Source organism: Choloepus didactylus (genome assembly GCF_015220235.1).
Source record: "Choloepus didactylus isolate mChoDid1 chromosome 25 unlocalized genomic scaffold, mChoDid1.pri SUPER_25_unloc1, whole genome shotgun sequence".
NCBI lineage: Eukaryota > Metazoa > Chordata > Mammalia > Pilosa > Megalonychidae > Choloepus > Choloepus didactylus.
This window is the reverse complement of record NW_023637606.1, coordinates 1,693,571-1,707,051: the sequence shown is the minus strand read 5'-3', so window position 1 is coordinate 1,707,051 and position 13,481 is coordinate 1,693,571.

Sequence of the window (13,481 nt, the reverse complement as noted above, 5' to 3'; positions counted from 1 at the left end):
ACTGAATTCGTTTGCATTTCTTTTGGGATCAACAACAACAAACAGGAACATAGCAGAGACACCTCCAAGCAAATCTGAGAGTTGGAAAATAAAGGAGTGGGCTGCAGTGTCACATGTCTAAAAGTACGACATGACGAGATGGGCCTGTCCGTTGTTCTGTCACTTCTAATGTGGCTTCCATTCCACCCAAGTGATTTTTTGGGGTCACCGATGACTCCCTGAAATTCAACCGAACCTTCCCGTCATATCCTCCTTTCAGCCCCCTTCAGCTCTGCAGATTAGCACCTCCCTCAGAATCAGCTTTGATTTTGTATTAGTCGTCTATAGCTGCGTAACAAAGTAACATGCCCCTTCCCTGACCAAAATGGCTTCTCTCACACATCTGACCGTCAGGGATTCAAAAGCAGCTCTGGTGGGTGGTCCCGGCCCAGGGTCTCTCTTGAGGTTGCCGTGGAGACGCCAGCAGGGGCTGTAACACCCGAAGCTCTGGCTGGGGCTGAAGGGTCCCTTCCAAGATGGCTGCCTCCCGTGGCAGCCGGCTGGAGGCCACGGAGCTCTGCCTGTGGCCCTCTCCACGGGGCGGCTTGAATGTCCTCACGATATGGTGGCTGGTGTCCCCCAGGGGGCGAGAGACTCACGACAGGGCAGGGAGGAAGGCGCGGTGCCTTTTATGAGCTGGGCTGAGCCATCAACCACTTGTCACCCCTTCCACGTTCTATCCATCAGACGCAGGTGCCAAGCTCCAGCCCACACTCAGGGAGAGGCAAATCGAGCCCCATCTTTTGAAAGGAGGACTCGCAAAGAATTTGGGGACATATTTGCAAACCGCCCCTGGCTCTTCTGTCACACCAATTTGCAACTCCTATCGGCTCCACCTGCTAAACGGATTCTGAATCCAGTCACCCGTCACCACCTTCCCTTGTACAACTCGGAACAGGCCACCACGTCCCTTCTGGATGTTCATGAACATGTTTCCTCCTTCCACTGCCCTGCACAGCAGTTCTTCCTCCACCACAGCCACTGAGGGGTCCCTGTGAAATGTAGACCACACCACGTGGCCTCCAGTAGCCCGATGGGTCATGACGCCCTGACCTCTGCCAATGTCTCCAGCGCCATCTTCTGCTCTCTCCACCCCTGCCCCCCACTTGGTCCACCCTCAAAGCCACAAGCATTACCCCTGCCTGCAGCCCACTCCCTGCCCCCCACCTCCCATCCCGATCGTGGCTTGGCTTCCCCCTCACTGAGGTCTCTGCTTTGTCTGTAGCATGTCCCGTATCACCATCGACGTTGTGTCCGGTATTTATTTCCACTAGAATAGAAGCACCTTGAGCATCGGAAGCAGGGGAGTGTGGGTCCCTGGTCAACAGCCAGCTCTTGGGTGGAGGAAGGTGCCCTGATGGGCTGCACCTGCCAATTGCAAACCACTTCCTCGTCACCACTGAACAGAGCTGGGGTGAGCTGCCTGGTAACGAACCATTCTACGGTTTTCCTGCCGTACAGATACGACAGACGTAAGTCACTTCAAGAGAATTGACTGCGGCCCGGCAAGCGTTTCCCGCAAAGAGCCAAATGGTAAATATTTTTGGCTTTGCAAGCTCCACAGCCTCTGTCCCAAGTACTCAACTCAGCCACGCCATCGACAATATGCAAACCATCGGGCGTGGTGGTGTGCCACTAAAAGTTTCTGGACACCAGAATCTGAAGTCTGTATAATTTTCACATTGTGAGGTATTCTTCTTTTCACTTTTTTCGTCGACCATTTAAGGGTCTGTGTCCAAATTTCTTCTTTTTATCAGGAGAGCTGTCGTAATGGATCAGGGTAGGCCTTAATTTCTATCTTAATTTAACTAATTCCATCTGCACCAACCCTATTTCCAAAGAAAGTTATAGAGCACACAGAGGGCACTGAAATACTAGTTGGATGAATGCTGCCTGTGGAATAAATTGTCACTAAACTCTGCATTTTGTTTCTCAGGTCAATCCAGTTGGATCACATAGCACAATATGACCATTTTCTAAACGCATATGATGGATGGAGCCTTCCTATAATTTATATGAAGCTTGCTGTTTACAGTAGATTCACCTGTTAACTGTAAATAAATTTAGAAATTGAGAGAATCAAGAGAGACAAAAAAGGATTCTGATCTAGAGGACTGACCTCCTCTTTAGGGTAAATATCAAGGCCAGTTGTTGGCAAACAACAGTTTTAATAGGCCAAATCTGGTGCCACAGCTGTTTTTATAAATAAAGTTTTATTGTAACACAGACATGCCCATTTGTTTATGTCAGTAGTTCTCAGGGGACATTTGTCAATGTCTAGAAGCATTTTTGGTGGTTATGAATGGGTGGGGGCTGCTGGCATCAAGTGGGGGGAGGCCAGGGAGGCTGATCAACACCCCCCAGTGCCCAGGATGCCCCACCACAAAGGATTAGATTACCCAGCCCAAGTGTCAACAGCGCTGAGGCTGAAAGATCCTGGGTTACATATTGTCTCTGGCTACTTTGCCCGACAATGACAGAGTTGAGTGGTTGCAGCAGAGAGGATGCAGCTTGCAAAGCCAGAAGTATTTACCATCCGGCAGTCTTAGTCCCCTGGGGCTGCCCTAACAGCGGACCACCACCTTGGGGGCTTAAAACAACAGAAATCTCCCGTCTCACTGCTCTGGAGGCCTGGGGGCCAAAATCAAGAAATCGAGGTGTTGGCGGGGTGACACTCCCTCCAGAACCCAGGGAGGGTCCTTCCTTCCCTTCCATCTCCTGGTGCTGCTGGCACTCCCTGGAGCTCCTTGGTGGTGCTCCTTGGTGCTCCCTGGCTCTCTCTGGGGCTCCCTGGCTCTCCCTTGTACTCCCTGGCACTCCTTGATGCTCTCTGGCTCTCTCTGGTGTTCCTTGGTGCTCCCTGGCTCTCTCTGGTGCTCCTTGATGCTCCCTGGTTCTCCCTGGTGCTCCTTGGTGCTCCCTGGCTCTCCCTGGTGCTCCTTGATGCTCCCTGGCTCTCCTTAATGCTCCCTGGTGCTTGCTGGTGCTCCTTGTTGCTCCCTCGTGCTCTTTGACTCTCTTTGGACCTCCTTGGCACTCCTTGGTGATCCCTGGCTCTCTCTGGTGCTCCTTGGTGTTACCTGGCTCTCCTGGTGCTCCCTGGCACTTCTTGGAGTCCCTTAGTTCTCCCTGGCACTCCTTGGCACTCCTTAGTGCTCCCTGGTGCTCCTTGGCACTCCCTGGTGCTCTCTGGCTCTCCTGGTGCTCCTTGGTGCTCCTAGTGCTCCCTGGTTCTGTCTGGCACTCCTTGGTACTCCTTGGTGCTCCCTGGCACTCCTTGGTGCTTCTTTGTGCTCCCCAGCTCACAGCAGAGTGCCTCCGTCTCTACTCCATCTTCACGTGGCCGCCCCCCTGGCCATCTGTGTGTTCCTGCATCCACATTTCTCTCCTCTCATAAAGGTACCAGTCGGACCGGACAAGAACCCACCCTTACCCCAGTCTGGCCATGTCATGTCTTCAAAGACCCATTTTCACATGGGGCACACTCCTGGGACTCGGCGTTGGGACTCAGACGATGTCTTTTTGGGGGACACGATTCAATCCATCTCACTGGTGCTTATGAAAACGTTTGCTGATCTCTGCATTGAATCATCCCCAACTGGTACGTCATCACTAGCACGTGAAACTTAAGAGGATTTGGAATATGAGGGCCAGAACCTGCTCGCGCACCAGGCTGCAAGGGGCTGGCAAGGCGACCTCCCCAGCAAGGGAAAGCGAGGGGGCTCTCTGCCCAGCTCCCCTCCCCGTGGTTTCCTAAGAGAGAAACACGCGTTGGAGGCCAGTGGGAACCACTCTCCACCCACGGCGGGCAGCAACCCGGGGGAGGGCAGCTGAGGGCAGGTAATGAAACCCCCTCTGGAGAATAAGCTTCTCCAAAACCGCAAACACATCGAGATTGAAGCAAAGGTCTGCTGGGGTCCCATCAATGCACAAAAACGTCCCAGGTGGAGCCGGAGGTGGGTTGACATGGTCCAGGATATGTTTTAGGACCTCTCTTAGGTGCACGAGACCAAAACCAACTCCAACTGCCCTAAGTGAAAAAGGGAGGTGGTGGCTCTTGACCCTAAAAAATTTCAGGGGCAAAGAGTTTGGGGCTCAGCTCTGTGTTCCTGGAACCGAGGATGCTGGTGTGGCAAATTCAACCACGGTGCCTATTTTACAGACAAGGAAGCTGGGACACGGAGTGGTGACGTTCCATTTGACAAAGATCACAGAGCAGCCTTCCTAATGAGGAATTTTTTTTAAAAAAAAGAAAGCATTAACTGTTATGACAAACAAATAGCCTATGGCTCAGAGTTTTCAATTATAAAAATTGAGCCAACAGTTGGCTTTTGCATAACACGTAATGGATAAAGTGGCTTTGTATCAGTCAGCTACTGCTGCATAACAACACGACCACAGACAGCACACACGTAATCCGGGCATGGCTTAACTGAGCCAGCCCTCTGCTCAGGGTCATCAAGGGTGGGCTCGGGCAGTCAGCTAGGGCCATGTTCTCATTTGAGGCTCAACTGGAGGACTGAATTCCAAGCTCACATGGTTGTTGGAATTCAGTTACGTGCGAGTGTAGGGCTGAGGGTTTCCTTTCCTTGCTGCTGTCAGCCAGAGGCCACCCTCAACTCCTTGCCGTCTGTGCCTCCCCAACACGGCAACAGGCTCCGTCAAAGCCAACGAGGGAGAGAGTCAAGATGATGCTACAGTCTAAGGTGCGCCCTGGGGAAGTGTGGGCCTAGATGCCAGATAAAGCACAGAATGCCCAGTTCCATTTGAATTTCATGTTAATGGTAAATACTTTTAGGATAAGTATGCCCCAAAAATGTATTTTGGTATAAGTATATCCCATGTGATATTTGGAACATACTTTACCCTTAAAAAAGTGTCTGTTGCTTCTCCAAAATTCAAATTTATCTTGGGTGTGCTGTATGTTCATTGCTAAGTCTGACAGCCCCATCCCCAGGGAAGGTGTCCCAGCTCCGTGCCTTGATTCCACCATCCAGAGCCGGTGAGAAGGAGGAGATTCACAGGGGCAGTGGGGAGCTGTGTAACACTGACCCCTCCATTCTTACCCTTGAGCTGAACGGTCCTCGGAGGAGCCAGAGAATCTCTAAGAATCACTTGATGAAAATGTTTTGGGGACAAAAGACACCAAGATCCGCTTCTCTGATTAGAGCCAGAGTCTCAAATGTAGTGGATGAGCTCACTGATGTCTTCCCACACACACACACACTACGTTCATTCAACCCCTGCCACCACCGCCCCCCCATCCCGCAGGTTTTCTAAGGATTCCTGTGTTCTCTGAATTGTCTTGTCACCACCATCATTCATGCACAGAAAGGGCCTCCTGCTATTTAGCATCGAATATAAAAGCACCATTCATCTGACTTTCCGTCCACCCGATATTTACAACAGGCTCAGAGGCTCCGTTCTGGGTATCCAGCCCTGAACGAGGCAGATATGATTCTCTTGGTGCGAGAGACTCAAATAAATAGAAATGACAGCCACCGTAAAGGCTGAAGAGAACAGCCCATCCATGGGGCTCTCAGTGTTTAGTCGGGACTCTGATCTAGACAGGGGGTTACAGGAAGGTTTCCCAAGGGGGTGACGAGTTAACTGAGTTTGGAAGGATAAGCAGGGATTCAGTAAGTGACAAGCAGAAGAAACGGATGTTCCATCTAGCAAGATCAAAATATGGGACAGCCCTGTGGCATGAGGGAGGAAATGAACGCCAATGTAAAGAAAGTGTATTAGTCAGCTACTGCTGTGTAACAAATTATCAAAGCTTAAAAGCTTAAAACAGCACATGTGTAATATCTCGCAGTTTCCACGGGTCAGGAGTCTGGCTTGCTTTATCTGGGTCCACTCTTTGCAGAAGACTGCAATCGAGGCATCAGCCAGCCGCATTCTCATCTGGAGGCTTGACCGGGGGAGAATCTGCTTCCAAACACCTTTAAGTTGTTGGCAGAATTTAGTTCCTGTGCTTGCAGGACCGAAGCATCCACCTTCTGTTTGGCTGTTGGTCAGGCACTGCTCTAGGCTCCAGGGGCCTCCTGCTCGGAGACCCTCTGACGACGCAGCAGCTTGCTTCTGCAAGGCCGGGAGGAGACATCCACCCTGATCTGTGACACATGACATCCTAGGAGTGATGCTTCAGCACCTGCCCATAGAAGGTCAGACCTAATTGAGGAAGGGATGAGCACAGCAAATTCGCTGCTCGGGCTGCACTCAAGGGGAAGGATTGTTCACGGCATGGACGGCAGAGATTATGGCTCTTAGGGGTCATCCTAGAATTCTGCCCACCATAGAAAGCAAGAGGAACAGTGGTCCGAGGTGGAGCTGGGGGTAGGCAGTGTCTCTCCCACCCCACAGAGGTGCCAAAGCAAGCAAAAGATGTGTGCTCAAGAGGTCAGACACTGGAAACAACCAAAATCATCCACCAGGAGGACTTGGGTAAATAAATGAGGACATGGCTCGACCGTGCAGCCACTGGCCATGCATGGCTATTCAGATCTAAATTCATCAAAATCAAACAAAATTGAAAATTCCATTCCTCAGCTGGATTAGCTGTATTTCAAGCGCTCGCTAACCCATGGGGCTGGTAGCAGCTTGATGTTGCATATTTCCCTCGTGGTAGAAAGTTCTAGGGGTCAGTGCTGACCTTAGACAGGGGCCAAAGCCGGCCCACTGCTTGTTTCTGTAAATAAAGCTTTATTGGGGACCCAGCCACAGCCATTCAGTTACATATCATCTCTGGTGGATTCTTCGCACAAAGACAGAGACAAATAGTCCTGATAGAGAATGGCTGGTCCACAAAGTCCAAAATATTTACTCTCCAGCCCTTTATAGAAAAAGTTTGCTGAATCCTGATCTATAATATACTGCGGTTTAAAAGAATGAGGGACCCACATTTATACATGTGACCAGTCCTCCAAAACACTGAGTGACAAAATCTCCGACCACTGTGCACAGGAAGATTCCATCTGTGCATGTTCGTACATTTATGTATTTAAATTATGGCTCAGAAGATCAATATACTAAGGTATTGACAGAGGGTAGAGGTGGGGAGGGGATTGTCACAGGTTAACCCATATCTGGTGAATCTCAGCCAGGGATGATTCTGTCCCCGGGGACACCTGGCAGTGTCTGGAGACATTTTTGGTTGTCATGAGTGGAGGTGGGTGCTGTTGGCATCTTTTGGGTGTGTCAAAACTTCACGATGCACAAGACAGACCCCCTACCACAGAGAATGATCTGTCATAAAACACCAACAGTGCCGAGTCTGAAAAAAATCTGCTACATACTTATGGTATCTTTTATAATGAGAATTTGTCCATTAACTACCCTTGCGGTAAAAAATTTAATAGGGTACTGTTCTAGTTTGCTAATGCTGCCGGAATGCAAAACACCAGAAATTGATTGGCTTTTATAAAAGGGGGTTTATTTGGTTACACAGTTACAGTCTTAAGGCCATAAAGCGTCCAAGGTAACTCATCAGCAATCGGGTACCTTCACTGGAGGATGGTCAATGGTGTCCGGAAAACCTCTGTTAGCTGGGAAGGCACATGGCTGGGGTCTGCTCCAAGTTCTGTGTTCAAAATGGCTTTCACCCAGGACATTCCTCTCTAGGCTGCAGTTCCTCAGAAATGTCACTCTTAGATGCTCTTGGGGTGTTTGTCCTCTCTTGGCTTCTCTGGAGCAAAAGTCTGCTTTCAATGGCCATCTTCAAACTGCCTCTCATCTGCAGCTCCTCTCTCAGCTCCTGTGCATTCTTCAAAGTGTCCCTCTTGGCTGTAGCTCCTCTTCAGAATGACCCTCTCAGCTGCACTGAGTTCCTTCTGTTTGTCAGCTCATTTATATGGCTCCAGTAATCTAATTTAGACCCACCCTGAATGGGTGGGGTCACACCTCCATGGAAATTATCCAGAGTCATCACCCACAGTTGGGTGGGGCACATCTCCATGGAAACACTAAAAGAATTTCAATCTAATCAACACTGATACTTCTGATAATGGCGTTTTGGGGGGCATAATACATTCAAACCGGCACAGGTACCCTATTGGAAGGTCTAGACTTTGTCTGGGGAAACCGATTGGTGAAGGTTGGTTTATCGGCTTCTAGGGCTGCCCCAGCAACATACCAAAAATGGGGTCACTTACAACCACAGAGGTTTATTCTCTCCTAGTCTGGAAGCTGGAACCCAAAAATTGGGGTGTCAGCAGGCTGTGCCCCCACTAAGTCTCCAGGGAAGGGCCCTCCCTTGTCTCCTCCCAGCCCCCTGGTGGCCCCGGCAATCCGTGGCGTTCCTTGGCTTGCAGTTGCGTCACCCCAATCTCCACCGTCGTCTCACGGCCGTGCTTCCTCCTGTCTGTGTGTCCTCTCCTCTTTTCAGAGCGTCACCTGCCGCTGGGTTTTGGACCCACCCTGATTCAGCATGACCTCATCTTAACTGGATCACATCCATAAAGACTCTGTTTCCAAACAAGGTACATTCCCAGATACTGGGGTTAGGACTTACACGGTCTCTTTGGGGGACACACATTGCCCCCCAACCAGAGGAAGGTGACTTGAGCATATGATGGGTGAGTGATGGTGCTAGTGCCTCAAGGCTGAGCAGATAGCACTAGAAGGAAAACAGGATTCCAGAGAAAGGAACGATGCAGAAGTCCAGCGGGAGCAGCATGGGGCCTCGTGTGGGGCTGGAGGACAGGCGGGCGACGCAGCGGAGCAGGGTGGCTGCGGGGGTCCCCAGGAATGTGCAACGGCCCCAGTCTGGAAAGCCGAAACACACCACCCTCAGAAGGTCAAATCCTGCCTTCAGGCAACAGAGAGCTTTTGGGCAAATTTAGAAAAGCTTTTGCCAGCGGCGTCTGTGCCAGTTTGGAAATGTTCCCCAAAACGTTCTTTAATGCAATCTTGTGGGGGCAGATATACTAGTGTTGATTAGGTTGGAACCTTCTGATTGAGTGTTTCCATGGAGACGTGACCCACCCAACTGTGAGTGACAAATCTGATTAGGGTGTGGCCTCTTGATTGACTGTTTCCATGGAGGTGTGGCCCCGCCCACTCAGCATGGGTCTTGATTAGTTCATTGGAGTCCTATAGAAGAGCTCACAAACAGAAGGAGCTCAGAGCAGCTGAGAGGGACATTTTGAAGACAGCTGTTGAAAGCGGACACTGACATTTTGGAGAATGCCATTTTGAAACACAACCTGGGAGCGAGCAGGTGCCAGCCATGTGTCTTCCCAGCTAACAGAGGTTTTCTGGATGCCAATGGCCTTTCTTCAGTGAAGGTATCCTCGTGTTGATGCCTTACCTTGGACACTTTGTGGCCTTAAGACTGTAACTGTGTAACCAAATAAACCCCCTTTATAAAAGCCAATCCATTTCTGGTATTTTGCATAACAGCAGCATTAGCAAACTGGACCATCCTTACGCCTCTCTGCAAATATCCCACCGGCACCTACGACAAACAATTGTCCTGGTTCTCATGGACTGTCCGTTTTCACACTGGACGTCCCACATCCCAGGACATCCCTCAATCCTAGGCAAACCGGGACAGCTGTCACCCTACAGGTGGCCCTAAACACAGGCTACCCAAAATTGAGCTCACTTTCCTTCTCCAAGCCGCCTCTCAACCACACACCGTTTCCCACGTCCTGCCTCCTCCCCCCTTACCCACCACCGCCACATCCAATCCATCTCCAAGTCCCCACACAGTTAGACCGGACGCAACCGGACGCCACCCCCTTGTGTCCTTTTTTGCATCAATTTTCGTGCGGTATTTGCTTTTGCTCGCAGCACTCGCGACGACATGACTTCTGGAGGGGGACAGAGGGGGATCGAACACTGAAATGGCGAACGACCTGGAGCTGGCAGTTTGCACAGTGCCCGACAGAGGCTGGCTCTGGCTGTTTCTCTCACAACAGTAAACCATCTCGTGGCACAATAGGGAGCTTGCCGCAGCCACCGCCGTGCCTCAGTTTGGAACCAAGAGCTCCATGGTCGATGGCGTAAATCGCTGAATCTCTGTTAAACGGCTTTTGTGCAGGATTACATGAAATGCAGCATGGGCCTTGACACACGGAACTTCCTGGTAACACACAGCAGCCACCATCCCTGTTAAAATCAGCTCGGGCGACTGGGCACATTCTGCAGGTGTCTGGCATCTCGGGGTACTGGGGCAGCTGTTAAAGCACCCCAACCTGGGAGGCTTAAAACAACAGGGGACTGGAAATCCAAATCAGGGTGAGGGCAGGGTTCACGCTCCCTCCGAAGGCTCGAGGGGATGCTCCTTCCAGCCTCCTCCAGCTTTTGGTGGCGGCTGCCATCCTGGGGCCCTTGGCTTGTGGACACCTCCCTCCAACTTCTACTTCTGCCTTCCTGTGAGCTTCTCCCCTGCGTCCGTCTGTCTCTGTGTCCCAATTCCCCTCTCCTTACAAGGACCCCAGTTGCACCAGACCAGGGCCCCCCATACTCCAGTTTGGCTCATCTTACCAAACCCCGTCTTCGAAGACCTGAATTCCAGGTGAGGTTCCCTGGAACTGCCCTGGATTTTCCTGTCCTCAGTGCAACCCCGCGTGGGCACCGACAGCCCAAGGAGCACGCCCAGGGCCAGCTCCAAGAAGGCAAATCCAGTGGGGACAAGAGCAGCATTGGGGGAAGGAAATCTCATTAGGAGGAAAAGCGTTTAAAAACATAAAAGAGCGAGATGGAGAGATAAAGAGCCAAGAACAAAGAGGGCCTGATGGATGCTGGAAACTGAAACGAGAGAAGGGAGTGGGCAGACAGGCCAAGACTCAGATGGAACGACAGCCACCCACGGCGGGGCACGCCAAACTGTTTCCATGCAGAAGTATCCGGAAGGCGCGCGCCAGGAGCATCTGTGAGTAAAACGGGGGAACTCAGGAGGAGCCAATGGAGGCAGCCGCTGCCTCCTCTCGGGTTCCCAGGAAATTCTGGATTAGACTCTCGCCAGCCGGCCGACGTCCTGGCCTGACCCCGGCGGCTGGCAGTGCCAGCTGGGGGCTGATAAAGATCAGGCTCTGAAGTCGGCCCCTGAACAGAGCAAAGCTCAGAAAGGGGAATGACTCCCGATCCCAGAGATGTGACAGCGTCCTTGGGAGGACGGGGAACTTGTGTAGAAACGGCATTGTGCTTGGGCAAGCGGTCGGCTGAGTGACGGCCTCCAAAGATGTCCCCATCCGAAGTCCCGGGATGCCTGACCCTGTCTTCTCAACGTGGCAGACGGGACTCTGCAGACAGGATGAAGATGAGGGGCTCTCGAGGACACTCCAAGAAGGGTCCTTATAAGAGGGAGACAGGAGGGTCAGAGTCACGGAAGGAGAGAAGATGCTGCATCACTGGCTTCGGAGATGGAGGAGGGGACCACATGCCCAGCAACGCAGATGCTTCTAGAACCTTCTATCTAGTTCAGCAGGACCCACTAGAACCTGAGGCAGGTGCTCCCCAGGCAGTGCTCCTCCACGTTGATCGGGGAGAGCGCCGAGTGGCTTGACTCAGGGCTCGTGGCGTCTTTACAGGAAGAATTCCTTAAAAACTGGATCTGTCCTCTCGTCTCATGCTGTCGAGATACCCCCGCCTGAGCCAGAGGCACCCCGAACCGCCCTGCCCAAGCCGGACCCCTGAGGGCCGTCGCCGACATCCCCGTTCCCTCGCCCGACAGTCACCGAGCTCCCTTGAGAAGACACGCAAGCCTGCACCCCCGTCATGCACCCAAACCCCTGCAAATTCTCTTAGCTCCTTGTCCCGTCGTCTCTGAGTCCTTCTCCCCCCGGCTGCTGTCGTCTAAGCCCGGATGCAATGTGACCGTGCCATCCGTCTGCTTCTGCACCCGTCACACACACCCCGGTGCCTTTACCAGGCCCTTTGGGATGGGGCACTCTAGTTCTGTCCACTCTCCGCTGCCGTGGTCCCCAGCTCCGTGCTCCAGCCACGGTGCCCCCCGATGCCTCGGGGCCTTTGCACACACCGTTTCCTCTAACGAGAAAGGATCTGGCAAGCCCTTACCTCCCCCTGCCAAAGGCACCCCCAAGCGATTCATTTATGTGCCCCCCTTAGCAGCCTTCCATCCCCCCATCCCCACAGTGCCTGGCTCACCCCTATCGACGTCCCTTTTTCACACGGGCATCAGCAGTAGCTTTCTTTGGGGAAGTCTCTCCATTGCTGGCTTTCACCGAGACACCTGCCGTGACGCCTGAGCCACAGGAACTGATCGCTGCCGTCACCCCCTCCAGCAGGGAGGCGCATCCCGCCCCGGGCCAGCTCCGGTGAGAACCCAGCTCCAGGTGACCCCTCGACTGCAGCCAGGAGGCTCCGGAGCAGAGCACCCGGCTGGGCCCGCCAGTACTCGCAAACCCATCACTGTGTGCTGTTCTGAGCAGCTGTGTTTGCCACAATCTGTCAAGCAAGTACAGAAAACAGATACAGTCTCCACTACCAAGTTCTACAGTGGTTTCATCTCCGGAGAAAGGCTCATGAAATAGGCGTGGAACAGAGGTCAGGACTTCTCTGGAATAAGCCGCACCGGCACCATTCTCTCCCGAAAGGTGGGAGGAAGACAGAACCGGGGCCAGGAGATTCAGGTGTCCCACCCACCTGGCCAGGCGATCGCCCTAGTCAGCCCATCCCCATCAGTGATTGGTCCATGGAGGATCCATACCTGCCAATCACACTCTCCATCCCTCCCCATCAGTGATTGGTCCACAGGGGACCCATGCCTGCCAATCACACTCTCCATCCCTCCCCATCAGTGATTGGTCCACGGGGACCCACGCCTGCCAATCACACTCTCCATCCCTCCCCATCAGTGATTCGTCCACAAGAGACCCACGCCTGCCAATCACACTCTCTATCCCTCCCCATCAGTGATTGGTCCACCGCCTGCCAATCACACTCTCCATCCCTCCCCTTCAGTGACTGGTCCACGGGGACCCATGCCTGCCAATCACACTCTCCATCCCTCCCCATCAGTGATTGGTCCACGGGGACCCATGCCTGCCAATCACACTCTCCATCCCTCCCCATCAGTGATTGGTCCACGGGGACCCACGCCTGCCAATCACACTCTCCATCCCTCCCCATCAGTGATTCGACCACAAGAGACCCACGCCTGCCAATCACACTCTCCATCCCTCCCCATCAGTGATTGGTCCACCGCCTGCCAATCACACTCTCCATCCCTCCCCTTCAGTGACTGGTCCACGGGACCCATGCCTGCCAATCACACTCTCCATCCCTCCCCATCAGTGATTCGTCCACAAGAGACCCACGCCTGCCAATCACACTCTCCATCCCTCCCCATCAGTGATTGGTCCACGGGGACCCATGCCTGCCAATCACACTCTCCATCCCTCCCCATCAGTGACTGGTCCATGGGGACCCACACCTGCCAATCACACTCTCCATCCCTCCCCATCAGTGACTGG